Source organism: Schistocerca nitens, chromosome 2, assembly GCF_023898315.1.
Source record: "Schistocerca nitens isolate TAMUIC-IGC-003100 chromosome 2, iqSchNite1.1, whole genome shotgun sequence".
Classification (NCBI taxonomy): domain Eukaryota; kingdom Metazoa; phylum Arthropoda; class Insecta; order Orthoptera; family Acrididae; genus Schistocerca; species Schistocerca nitens.
The window spans coordinates 348,972,833-348,985,226 of NC_064615.1; the positions used below are offsets into that span (position 1 = coordinate 348,972,833).

General features: G+C 38.3%; 1 long non-coding RNA gene across 1 annotated transcript; it reads left to right on the top strand.

Moving 5' to 3' along the window:
• The first annotated feature begins 5,302 nt into the window (after nt 1-5,302).
• Nucleotides 5,303-11,722, top strand: LOC126234401 (uncharacterized). The gene is made up of 5 exons (XR_007544720.1): nt 5,303-5,641; nt 5,738-5,870; nt 8,959-9,419; nt 9,516-9,648; nt 11,663-11,722. It is a non-coding gene; the product is annotated as an uncharacterized LOC126234401 (long non-coding RNA).
• Nucleotides 11,723-12,394: the final 672 nt, after the last annotated feature.

Sequence of the window (12,394 nt, forward strand, 5' to 3'; positions counted from 1 at the left end):
GGAAATGGCTTATGCAGTGTCTTTAATTGCTAAGGCTGACAGTGTTCTTCCACAGAACGTGACTGACAGACTTAAAATAATTCAGAACTAGGAATCCTGGTAATGAAGAAAAAAATTATCACCAATACTTACGTCACATGCTGTGTTCACTGAAAGAACTTTGCAATCTGATTTCCAGGAAAATATTTTCAGATTTGCGCTGCATGAAAATTTTCTTTTACATTTGGTAGGTCCCTGTGTAATTAAAGTACTGGTATTATGAGACCACAGTGGCGCCTTTCAAAAGAAAACTGATGGGTTAATGTGGTGTCAACAGACAGTTTTGCCGATTGGATGTGTAGGTTAGTACGGTAATGTGTCTACAGGAAGGTAACCTGTTTTGAAGGTACAGACTGTTAGCTTATGAATGATTGCCAGCTACTTCCTTATCAATATGTGCTGCATCTTTCTCAGACACATCTGAACATTGTTTTCCACATAACATAACTTTTTGGTTCATATTAATTTATGGCTGCTTTAAACTCGCTCATTTTTTGTAAGTCATGTTTTTGATCCCAAACCATATTGGCATTGTTTGCTTTCAAGTACATTACGTGATAATACTGACATCAGTTACACATCAGCCACTTCTAAAAATAAATAAATAAGTAGCTGTCATCATTCTGCTCCCAAGGCTTACAGATGTAGGAATCTACAGAGTTATTTGGCCAGACAACCAGAACAGTGAAGGTCCAATGTGTGGACTTGGACAAATTAGTAAATTGTGGTAGCTGAGGAATTACGATGAAATTGCATCTTGGGTCAGTCTCCTGTATTGTAGGGCAGTGTTTTTAAGGAGGTAACTGAAATTGAGCTGGGGTGAATCTTATCAAATGATATGCTGGCTACTAACCACCAATGCGTAGGTAATTTGAAGATGCAATAGTGCCTGCATAGACAGGAAGGAAAAAAAATCTGTTTTGCTGTTCTTGCAATTAGTCATGTTTTCTGCACCACCTCAACTAGCAGATTTGGCAGAAAACATGGTCCTATTGGCTTGTATTGTACATGAACTGCAGTTCCATTGGCAGGGTAGTGGACCTATTGTGGAGGACGTAGACACCAGGTGATGAGTGTGGGTGTGAACCATGTGCAAAATGCCTCTGAATAAAGAGTAGCTATAGGGAGTAATGGCAGAAGGAACATCATCAACAGGACCACCAGGAGGGGCAGGGTATGGTATACAGGGCACTTACAAAAGGAAGAGCACCTCTAACAGCTCAGCACATATTTAAGAAAGTTGCGAATGCTGTGAAACAATAAACATACTTAAGCAGAAATTTTTCTGTACATCATCAGTGTTTGTTTGTATGTGGTGTGATTGCCTCCTGTATGTTCTCTGGTGCCCAAGTGATGCCTGTGTTGCATGTCAAGTAGCTGCAATCATACCTCACATTCCCAATGCATGCCAATGTGTCCACAAGGCACTCTTTCCTAACTTGCATGCCCCAAGGCAATGTAGTTGGGCCTGCCAATATCATGACAAAGGAGTAACTATATGTTGCACTCTACACCAACAATATGGGTGTATACACAAGAAGCACAAATGCAGATCATTCTCAGCTGCACCTACATTGGATGTGTGGTGCTGTGATGCCTGTCAATGTCACCAAAACACACACCATCAAACAGTATGCAGATGGCCCCTATCCGTGATCTGCATTCTGTGAGCATGTGTTACTTGCTGTTTTCATGGAGAGATATTGCACATTACCTAGGAGTAACTTTAGGTAGACTCACTCACCAAGTGTTAAGAAGAGGTATGAAGATATGTAACGGGAAGGCTTTGAGTCTTACACCCCATGCTGAATCCCAGATCGGTGCTGTCTCCCAGGCTTCACATTAATTTGCACTGTGCTAGAGCACCTAGCACTGGTGTTGGACAATACACATCAGACACAGACACCACCAGGGTCTCCAGAATTCAAAGCTGTCTCATGCTACACCTGCTGTGAGGCTATCCCATGGCTGCAATTCAGCAGCAGCTAGCAGAAGCCCCACTGCTTACAAAAAGGTTTTGGCACACAAGCTGAGTGTTCAAGCAGCCCAGGTGATTGCAGAACCCAAAGACATGCATGCAGGGGAAGAAAACTCTTAGAAATATGATGACACATCCAGAACTGCTGCATGTCTAAACACCAACAAGAGGAATATTTATTAATATAAAAATCAGGTGACAGCCAATATATATTTTTCCCCCTTCACGTAAGAGTGCGGCAGTGAAACTAATCTGTTTGAAATGGGCACTGTGAAGGGAGTCGTGGTAGTCTGAGGGTGAGGGTGATTTAATTCGAAGACGTCCTTACTTTTCTCAGAGGCACCAGTGGACATGTCTGTTGTGACATTACTATGATGCTGTACACTGTTGTAACAATTGTATACTACGGACAGAGTCCAGGACAAACGTGTCATATAACTCCCCCCTTTTTTCTGCAACTTCACTAGTGCAGAATGTGTATATGGAGTGAAGAATGCAGATAAGGTCATATTTCAGAAGTTCATTGTGGCACTATAAATCTGGACAGCACTTTGTAATGTGGGATGAAATAAAATGTTTTACCTTCCTCAGGCAGTGCAATATCAGTAACAGAGGGAGATGGAAACCTAATCTCCTCTTCCAAAGCAAATTTGGGGGATGAAATAAAATGTTTTACCTTCCTCAGGCAGTGCAATATCAGTAACAGAGGGAGATGGAAACCTTATCTCCTCCTCCAAAGCAAATTTGAAAAGCCTGTACTGACAGATTTGTACGAGATGGGAAAACTAGGAGAGGTATACGGTAAGTTCACAGAAGTTAATTTGTTCCCTGAAATGGGGACGAGGGAATAAAATGACTGTTGTTTGTTTATCAAGGACAGACAATTACCACATTACAATTCACTGACGATACAACAGTGATAGCGAAAGTGAACTGCATTGGGTTTTGTGCTAAATGTAATGGAACATGGGCTAGTCACTATATTAAGGTATGCACATGAATAAGAAGAATGCGTCACAAGTGCGCATCCTGGAGGACTATACGTTACAGGCGGGTAAGAGAATTTAGACGGGATGTACGCATTTTGATACTTGGGAGCAAAATAGATAAATACGATAGGTACAGGTAAAGGTCAAGACCAAGACCAAAAAGTCTTTTATAAGAATAAATATCGGCTCATGTCCTAGAATATAAAAATTTCCAGTACTTTAGAGCATATTAGAATGGGTCTGAAATCCATAAATAAATTTGCGAAACCGTCTACAGTTGGCGCATAACATCAGAAAAGATGAGGCAAGCACGTAAATATAATCAGTTCCCTACGATCATAAGCACACTAGGTCACCATTCATTTCAATTTCGGTGAATCAATTACGTTTGTGCAACTGTGAAATGTATTACAGTACAACATTTTCCTTTTCGTACTGGTGAAATTATTGTTCCTCATTTGATATTATGTCATTCTTTTGTTGCTTGGAGTACTCGCATCGCTGCACCTGTCGAAGGTTTCATTTTTTATTTTTTTTTTTTTTTTTTGCCCTACAATGTATCTCGACTGTTTGTAGTAGACAGTGAAACGCAGCAGTGAAAGCGGCGGCTGAGTTAGATAAGTGCGTTCTCCCGCCCTTAGTCCCAACGCCCCCCCCTTTCGCCACTCGTGCCGTCCACATGGCATCGGAAAGCCCATTTCACACTGGCCAGAGCCTTCTCAGATACTCCAGATGGCGTTGCACTAGTCCTCACGTCACTTCATGCCGAAACATTGTGCAATGCATTTAAAATGGCAGCATTCACACAGACTTTCAACGGACCGTCACATTGCGTCAGAGTTTCTCGAGGAAAGAGTTTTAACAACATCATCGTCTGCTAACATTGGAAGTTAACATATATTCGCCGTGCTCGCTAATGTTATAGTAGTGAATGTTGTGCTTATGTATCTTCCTAATTTTTATTTCATTATTGTGCTTTGTTTTCGTGGAACATTGCAAATTTTCCTTGACGATTTGGATATTTTTCCCACTGAGTGTTCTTCCACAAGCGACGTCAGATATCTGAAGTCGAAAAATTATGTAAATTTTACAATAACGGAACAAAGCTTACATTGTTTATAGAAAATATATTAAAAATAAAAAAGACACAAAAACCTCCAAAAAGTAAAAAAATAATATATGTTGATCCAAGCATCGTCGCGTCTCGGGACCGCTAAGTAAACAAAAAAAAGAGAAATTAACAGCAAGTATCTTTTCTAGAACACCATACTTCCGTTCTTGCTAGGTATAAGCTGCTTCTGTTTGGCGTCATGTATTCCAGGCCTGCACATCTACACCTCAAAATAGCTAGAGGAGTTATAATTACTGATTATCATTTAAAGACAGAAACCAACCCATCTTTAATTAGCCTAACATTGTTAAAGAATAGAGTTACCTATTTATTTTTTTACATAATTATGTATGAACTTAGTTATATGCATTAATCCATCTTATGAGGCCTCTGTCATGCAGGGGTTTGATGATTGTGTAGTAACTCACGCCTCATTAAATGGCGAGCACATGCAGCGACCCGAATTGGCAGTTGCGTGAGCGCAGGAATTGCTGGCAGTTGAGTCTATATTGCGAATTTTTGAGGGTAATTAATTAAGACTTAGACTCAACGACTTGATTTTGTTGTTTTGATGTTTACCTATGTTGCCTAGGTAGCTGACTTGGTCACCAGAAAATCCACACATCTTAAGAGAAACTCCACTGCACACAGGGAAAATCGGAGTGTGAATACACCATGACATGACGGTGATGTGACATGATGTGATGAGTCGGCCAGAGTGAACTGGGCTTGAAAAGCAGTGGTATGAAAAGGACACTTATTGGTAATAGGTTTCTATAGCAGTTCTGTACTTCATTCGTACTGCTGCTTGCAAACCTTGCAACTTTGTTGCAACCCACTCTCCTGCATTGATTTATGTGTGCACTGCATGAAAGCGTATGTTTGCCAAGACAGCAGTGATTTTCATCAGGTAGTATTGCTATCTCTATTTGCGAGTTAAGGTGACTGAGACTGAAAACACAGAGAGTCACAAAAAGGGAACTATATACTGGCCGATTCTGTGATGATGATGCAAACTTTCAGGCTTGATGGAGAAGGGTAAATGTATCACTATCAGATAAAAGACCATGGAAACGAGAGAGTCGAAAATTATTGGCAAAAATCATTATGATATCTCTGACAATGCAAAATATGTATTAATACTGCTGCTAAGATTGTAGGGCAGGCAACGTTCAGAAATGGTAGTATGGACCAAAACAAGAAATATATATCCAGTAAACATGGGCTCAAAAATGCATACTGAAACGTCACTCTAATTTTGTTTTGCACCAGTCCCTATGAATTTTAGATGAAACCTTTGGAAACAGAATAATTGAAAAGGTCTCTGGACCCTCTGGGATGCAGCTAAAACATTTATGTATCAAAATAACCCAAGGACACTAGATGATCCGAAAACAACAATAACTGATTATCTGCATTTGATTACACATGAAACATTGGTAAAGGTGTTCACAAATAAATGTAAACGTGTTGAACTATGTATTCAAGAAAGAGGAAAATTTTCCAGCACCTACTGTGATATTGGTATGTACAGTGTGTTTAATTGTAATGAATATAATCAATTAATTTCATTGTTTTAATTGTATTAATGTTTAATCCCATCTCTCAACATAACTGCAGCCACTAGTAGAGAATCCTGGCTGCTAGCTTGTATAGCAAAATGAATATGCTGCTAACCTTTCGTGACCCGGAAGGGGAGACATGCAGAGCTCGTTGCTGCAGAGCGACTTTTCAGGTGCATTGCGTCTTCCATGTAAGTCTTCTTGAATAATAACTAATGATAAATGAAATTCACTGTATTGTGCTTCTTCATTCTAATAGAAAGAACATCTTCTCTTCTTCAGTAGCTCTACAGCCCTTGGTGAGCCTTGGCTTCTTCAACAATCATCCTCCACACTTCTCGGTTATTTGCTGCTCTTTTCCACCCCCAGACTCCCATATTGCTGATATCCATTATTACCTCATCGATCCATCTTCTTCTAGGTCTCCCTTTTTGCCTAACTGAATGGATCATACCTTTCATCATTTTCTTTGGAATTCTATCCTCTGCCATTCTCTCCAAGTGTCCTAGCCATCGTATTCGCTGTGAGTTAACAAATTTTACTATGTCCCTGCCTTGTATTAAATCCTGTAATTCAGCATTGTAGCGTATTCTCCAGCCTTCTTCCTCCCTTATTGGCCCATAGATTTTGCGTAGTATTTTCCGCTCAATGCTTCTTAGAGCATTTTTATCGTGTTCTGTCAACGTCGATACCTCTGAGCCGTATGTGATAACTGGGCGGACTAGGGAATTATATATTAGCAATTTAGTTTTTCTTGTAACAAGGCTACTTTTGAAAAGCTGCGTATTTGCAAAGTAAGCTCTGTTTCCTGCTTGTATTCTTTCCCTTATAGCCTTTCCAATACTGTTATCATTTGTTATTAGGGCTCCCAAGTAGTTAAAAGAGGACACTCCATTGAAGCATTTCCCATTGATGTTTAGGTTTTTAGGGGTTCTGCTGGCCTCAGATTGTGACATTACCATATATTTTGTTTTGTTTACATTTACTATGAGGCCAATTTTTAAGGCTTCTGTTTCCATTGCCCGGTATGTTTCTAGGAGTGTATTGGTATTTCTTCCTACTATAGCAATGTCATCAGCGTATGCACATATCTGGCTAGTTTTCATAAATATGGTGCCTCTTTTGTTGATTTTATTTACGGCACTATGCAGGGCAATGTTGAATAGGACAGTGGAGAGACTATCCCCTTGCTTCACACCTTTATTAAAGTCAAAGCTTTCACTTGTTCTGCTAAGGACCTTTACTTTTGCTCTTGTCTCTGTCATTGTCATTCTGATTAGTCTTATTACTTTAGCACATATACCAACTTCTTTCAGTACTCTGTATAGTTCTTGCCGATTTATGCTTTCAAAGGCTTGTTTGAAATCAATGAATAAGAAATGCAGATCTATGTCATATTCATAGAACTTTTCCATCATTTGCCTTATCACAAATATTTGATCAGTTGTTCCTCTGCCCTGTCGAAAGCCACACTGATATTCCCCTAGTATGCCTTCCTTTCATTTAATATACTTGTGAAGATCTTATAAGCTGTACTTAGGAGTGTTACACCTCTATAGTTTTCACATGCTGTTCTGTCCCCTTTCTTATAAATGGGGACTATTAGTCCAATTTTCCAATTATCTGGCATAGTTTCTGTTTCCCATATATCTGATATTAATGTGTGCAGTTCCTTTATTACAGCCTCCCCACCAGTTTTTATTAATTCAGCAATTATGCTGTCTTCCCCAGGGGCTCGATTGTTTTTTGACTTGTGCACAGCCTGGGAGACCTCTTGTAGTGTTGGTTTTCTTGCCTCATTGGTTTCATTGTCTACTTCCAGCTCCACTCTTCCCTCCTGTGCAGCTGTCTCTTCATCTTCTAGGCTGGTGCTTAGTGTATCTTTGAAATATTCTGCCCTTCTTCCCACTATCTGTTCTTCCTCCCTTATCATTTTCTATCTTTACTGGAACAGGCCATTGTTTTTGGCTGGAATCTATTCTTCATTTTGCTTATGGCATGATAGAACTTTCTTATTTCACTCTGTTCCTTTAGTTCTTCTAGTTCTTGAAATTTCTTCTTATTCCACTCTCTTTTCTTTCTCTTGCACAGTCTGTTAGCTCTTCTCCTTAATTCTCTATATTGTTCCACATTATTTCTGGTTTCTCCCTGTAGCATTTTTGTTCTTGCACTGTTCTTTTCCTCTATTGCTGACCTGCAATCTTCATCAAACCACTCCTGGGTTCTTCTGTTCCTTCTTATGCCTATTATTTCCTCTGCAGCATCCTTAATGGCTTTTTCAAACCTGTTCCACCTTTCATCTACTCCTACTGTGGTCTCTTCATTGCTCAATTTTCTGCTTAGTGTTACTTGGTATTTTTTTATTTCATCAGGGATGTTCAGTTTTTCTGTATTCCATTTCATCATCTTTCCCAGTCTGTTGCCATTTGTTAGTGACAGTTTCTCTCTCAAGACTGATTTTATCAGAAAGTGGTCTGAATCACAGTTTGGTCCTCTGCAGCTCCGTACATCCGTAACTGACGTGGAGTGGCGTGCAATCACTAAAATATGATCAATCTGATTGACTACTCCATTGGCTGCAGACTTCCAAGTATCCAGATGGATCCTTTATGTGGAAAGCAGGTACTTTTAATAATCATATTATTCCTTGCTGCGAATTGGCATAGTAAGTCTCCATTCTCGTTGTTTTCTTCATGTAGTGAATATTTTCCAGAAACTCCATACAGATGTTCATTCCTCCCTATTTTTGCATTAAAATCTCCTATTACCAGCATCAGGTCATATTTAGGTACTGCACCGTATACTTTTTCCAAGTCTTCGTAGAACTGTTCTTTAATTATATCCTCTTTTTCCTCTGTTGGTGCATGTGCATTAACTATTGATATATTCCTAAATTTACCTTTTAGTCTGAGTCTGCACATCCTTTCATTTATGGGTTCAAATCCTAGAAGGCTTTTCCTAACTTCCCTAGTTATTATAAACCCTGTTCCAAGTTGGCCTGTTCTTTCTTCTGGTCCACTATATACCAATGAGTACTCAGGTTTATCTATATGCCCATTCCCCTGCCATCTTATTTCCTGTAGCCCTACAATATCATATCTGAATTTTAAAATTTCATTGGCTATTTCTTTCATCTTTCCAGGCTGAAGCATTGTCCTCACATTCCATGATGCTACTGTTAGATCCTTTATCCGTTTCCTTTGCCGGGGTCATGATACATGCTTTCCATCCAGTTTCTGAGGCTTCTGTTGAATTTCCGTAATATTCTTTTTTTTACAGTATGGGGTTATTAGCCCCATGCCCAACCCCCAACCTGGAGGACCAGGATTTGTATGAGGTTTACTCCTCTAGGGAAGCTGGCTTCACTGCGCCTCTAGAGCCCTCCCTGCCCTATGTTGTGGGCACACTTTGTCTGGCTCCTCTGTCGGGACCAGTCCGGCTTGGGAGATCCTGCCAGTAGCTATGCTACCGCCGGCATAGCTCTCGACTTCACCGACTTTTAGATGAAACCGTTGGAAACAGAATAATTGCAAAAGGTCTCTGGACCCTCTGGGATGCAGCTAAAACATTTATGTATCAAAATAACCCAAGGACACTAGATGATCCAAAAACAACAATAACTGATTATCTGCATTTGATTACACATGAAACATTGGTAAAGGTGTTCACAAATAAATGTAAACGTGTTGAACTATGTATTCAAGAAAGAGGAAAATTTTCCAGCACCTACTGTGATATTGGTATGTACAGTGTGTTTAATTGTAATGAATATAATCAATTAATTTCATTGTTTTAATTGTATTAATGTTTAATCCCATCTCTCGACATAACTGCAGCCACTAATAGAGAATCCTGGCTGCTAGCTTATACAGCAAAATGAATATGCTGCTAACCTTTCGTGACCCGGAAGGGGAGACATGCAGAGCTCGTTGCTGCAGAACGACTTTTCAGGTGCATTGCGTCTTCCATGTAAGTCTTCTTGAATAATAACTAATGATAAATGAAATTCACTGTATTGTCCTTCTTCATTCTAATAGAAAGAACATGTGACATGAGAATGTAAGACTTCACTTTGTAAGCGATATTCACAAATGAACCTGAAATACAATAATCATTCCAAACATTCTGGATCAGCAAAAAGTTTTAAATTTCATGAAATCGCTAATTTTCCTCACACTGAATGTATAAAGCATGCAAAAAATTGGAAATAAAAAAAATCTGGGATACTCTGTCACTGTTTCAAATGAGTTCTAAGCAAAACGTCTTTCTTAAATTAAAATTTTGTTCTGCTCGTTTTTCGTAACACAGACTCTCTAATGCAAATGTGAGCGTAAATTTCCATCTATTGTTCGATTTCCAAAATACTTTGATTTCTTAATCTCAACACGGACATTGTAGATCTTACATAATTTTTAATCAGTTTCAGTTTAGAGAAGCTTGTCTCACAACTAGCATTACTTATGGCTCAGCATTTTAACTGCATTAGGTAACCCTTTTACAGATTGAGACTCAAAATAAACTATAATAAATCCAGTGGGCCAGTATCAGTAAGTTCTTTCTTACAATCTGTTATAGCTACAAAAGCTCATAGACTGACATACTCTCCTCTGTCAGTATCTTGAGAAACCTGGTCGAGGTTGCATTCCCTGTCATCAGTACCCTGTATTACTGATAGCCTTAGGGAGCGCATATTTTGGGCCAAATTCTGGAGCTGCCGACACCTTTCTCGAATAATACCAATTTCTCAGTCTACTGGAGAATGCATTTTTCGTGTTAATTCGTCTTCATGTGACAAGCCAGAATCTATACTTCCATCGCCAGAAATGTGGCTCTTCCTAATTTATCTTAGAGGTTCAATGGAAATGCCAAGATCTTCATGCAAATTTCCCAACTAACAAAGTTTCTGCATCCATTCACGTGTTCAAGTTTTTGTTTATTTCTACTAGCTTCTTTATCATTGTCAAGAACTTTTTGTTATCATTTTGTGTTATGTTTACTGCATCAATTCTTGCGCTTCAATGTGTGTCCTGAATCCTCTTAAGACTCAATCAATTATTGCCTAGAACATTTAACCTAAAATGAATGTCCTCCAGACTACAGATTTAGATGACCTAATTAGAAACCCTTGCAGAATTTATAGCAAATGCAGGTGTCCTGTGGGGTATTGGGGGGGGGGGGGGTGGACATTTATATTTTAATTTTATTTATTTATTTGCAAATGTGATTTTCAAGGATGAGTCATTATGTACACACTATAATCCGAGGAAATTTGGCGTGGGTTATCAAGGTGTTGCTGATCTCCATATTGACAAACCTAAACTTCAAAGTAATGAAGAATATATCATACTCTTGGGTTTTCCAGAAAACCATATCCTGAAATTTTCAACCAGTTGATTACATCACTCAAGAGTAGATTTGGCCATCATTCCACAATTTTTTTTAAATCATTGGAAAAGTTTACTCTTGGGAATCCTACAGGCATCAACAAAATTGTCAAATCTTACAAAAATGATTTTGATGCAGAGAGATTCATAAGCAATAGAGACACATTTTTGTAACTTTTTAAGAGACGAAATGAGAAGTAAAAGAAGTTGAGGGAAGTTGCAGAATCGTCAGAGAATATGAATGGACAAGAGGACTAATTGCAAGAGTGTGTGCACTTTATTTAATTGCTTCTTTCAGTTCCTTTATCATCCTGTTCTAATGAACGAAGTTCTTCATTATTAAGTCCATTAAAATATTATTTAAGATCTACTATGTTGCAAAAGCGACTCAATGATTTTCTTATCTTACATATTTTCTGCCATATTGACGATAAACTAGATTTAGATGAGTTGTTAATTACATTTATTTCATGACACACAAAGTGCAGCATAGTTTTTCATAATGCAGGCAGCTTTTTGTACGGAACAGCATTTAATAAGATAGATAACATTTTATGAATGATACTGAATTACATTTACAAGGGAAGATCTTTTTTCAGACAACTACCCACTCACAGAAAACATGAACCATTGGGCCTGATATGTTGCACTTCAAAGTGACTGTAAAAAGAACTATCTTCAGAAGTTTTAGAGACTACATGTTTCCAGTAATGTCTTCTCATATGAAGAGCAAAATGATGTCCTTCGATGTTGGTTGTTTCCAGACCTTGTTTGTGGGCTTCATGCATTTGATTAGAAAATCCTAGTCTTCTATTTGCTAATTACTGAAAATCCCTTGAATAAATTACATTTTACAAACAGTAGTTAGGTTTTGCAAATGAAAAATTTTAATGGGCAACTTGAGTTCATACTAATATCACATTTGTTGGTGGAAAATATGGTTCAGGTTACTTGAGCCCAAATTGCATGACAAAAACAATGGATTAAAGTAGACCACTTCTACCTGTTAAGTTAATAAGTTTTTAAACCAATGTCTTTGTACGTTTTACTTTATAAAAAAATTAAAATGAGTGCTGATAAAGTTATAAAAGGTATGAAATATGAAAAAAATTACCTACCAACAATCTGTATTCTTTGATAGTTGCTACAGAGATAGAAGTTGAGGAATAAAAGAAACAATAATTTTTCACTGTTGCGAACTAGCCAGAACAAAGAATCTTGTGGCCAGTATATGAACTAACAAATTTATCTATGCTAGAGACACTGCTGCTACCTATCAGAAAATTATGTTTTTCTAACATTCTCATCTACCTCTGACAACAGACCAAAAG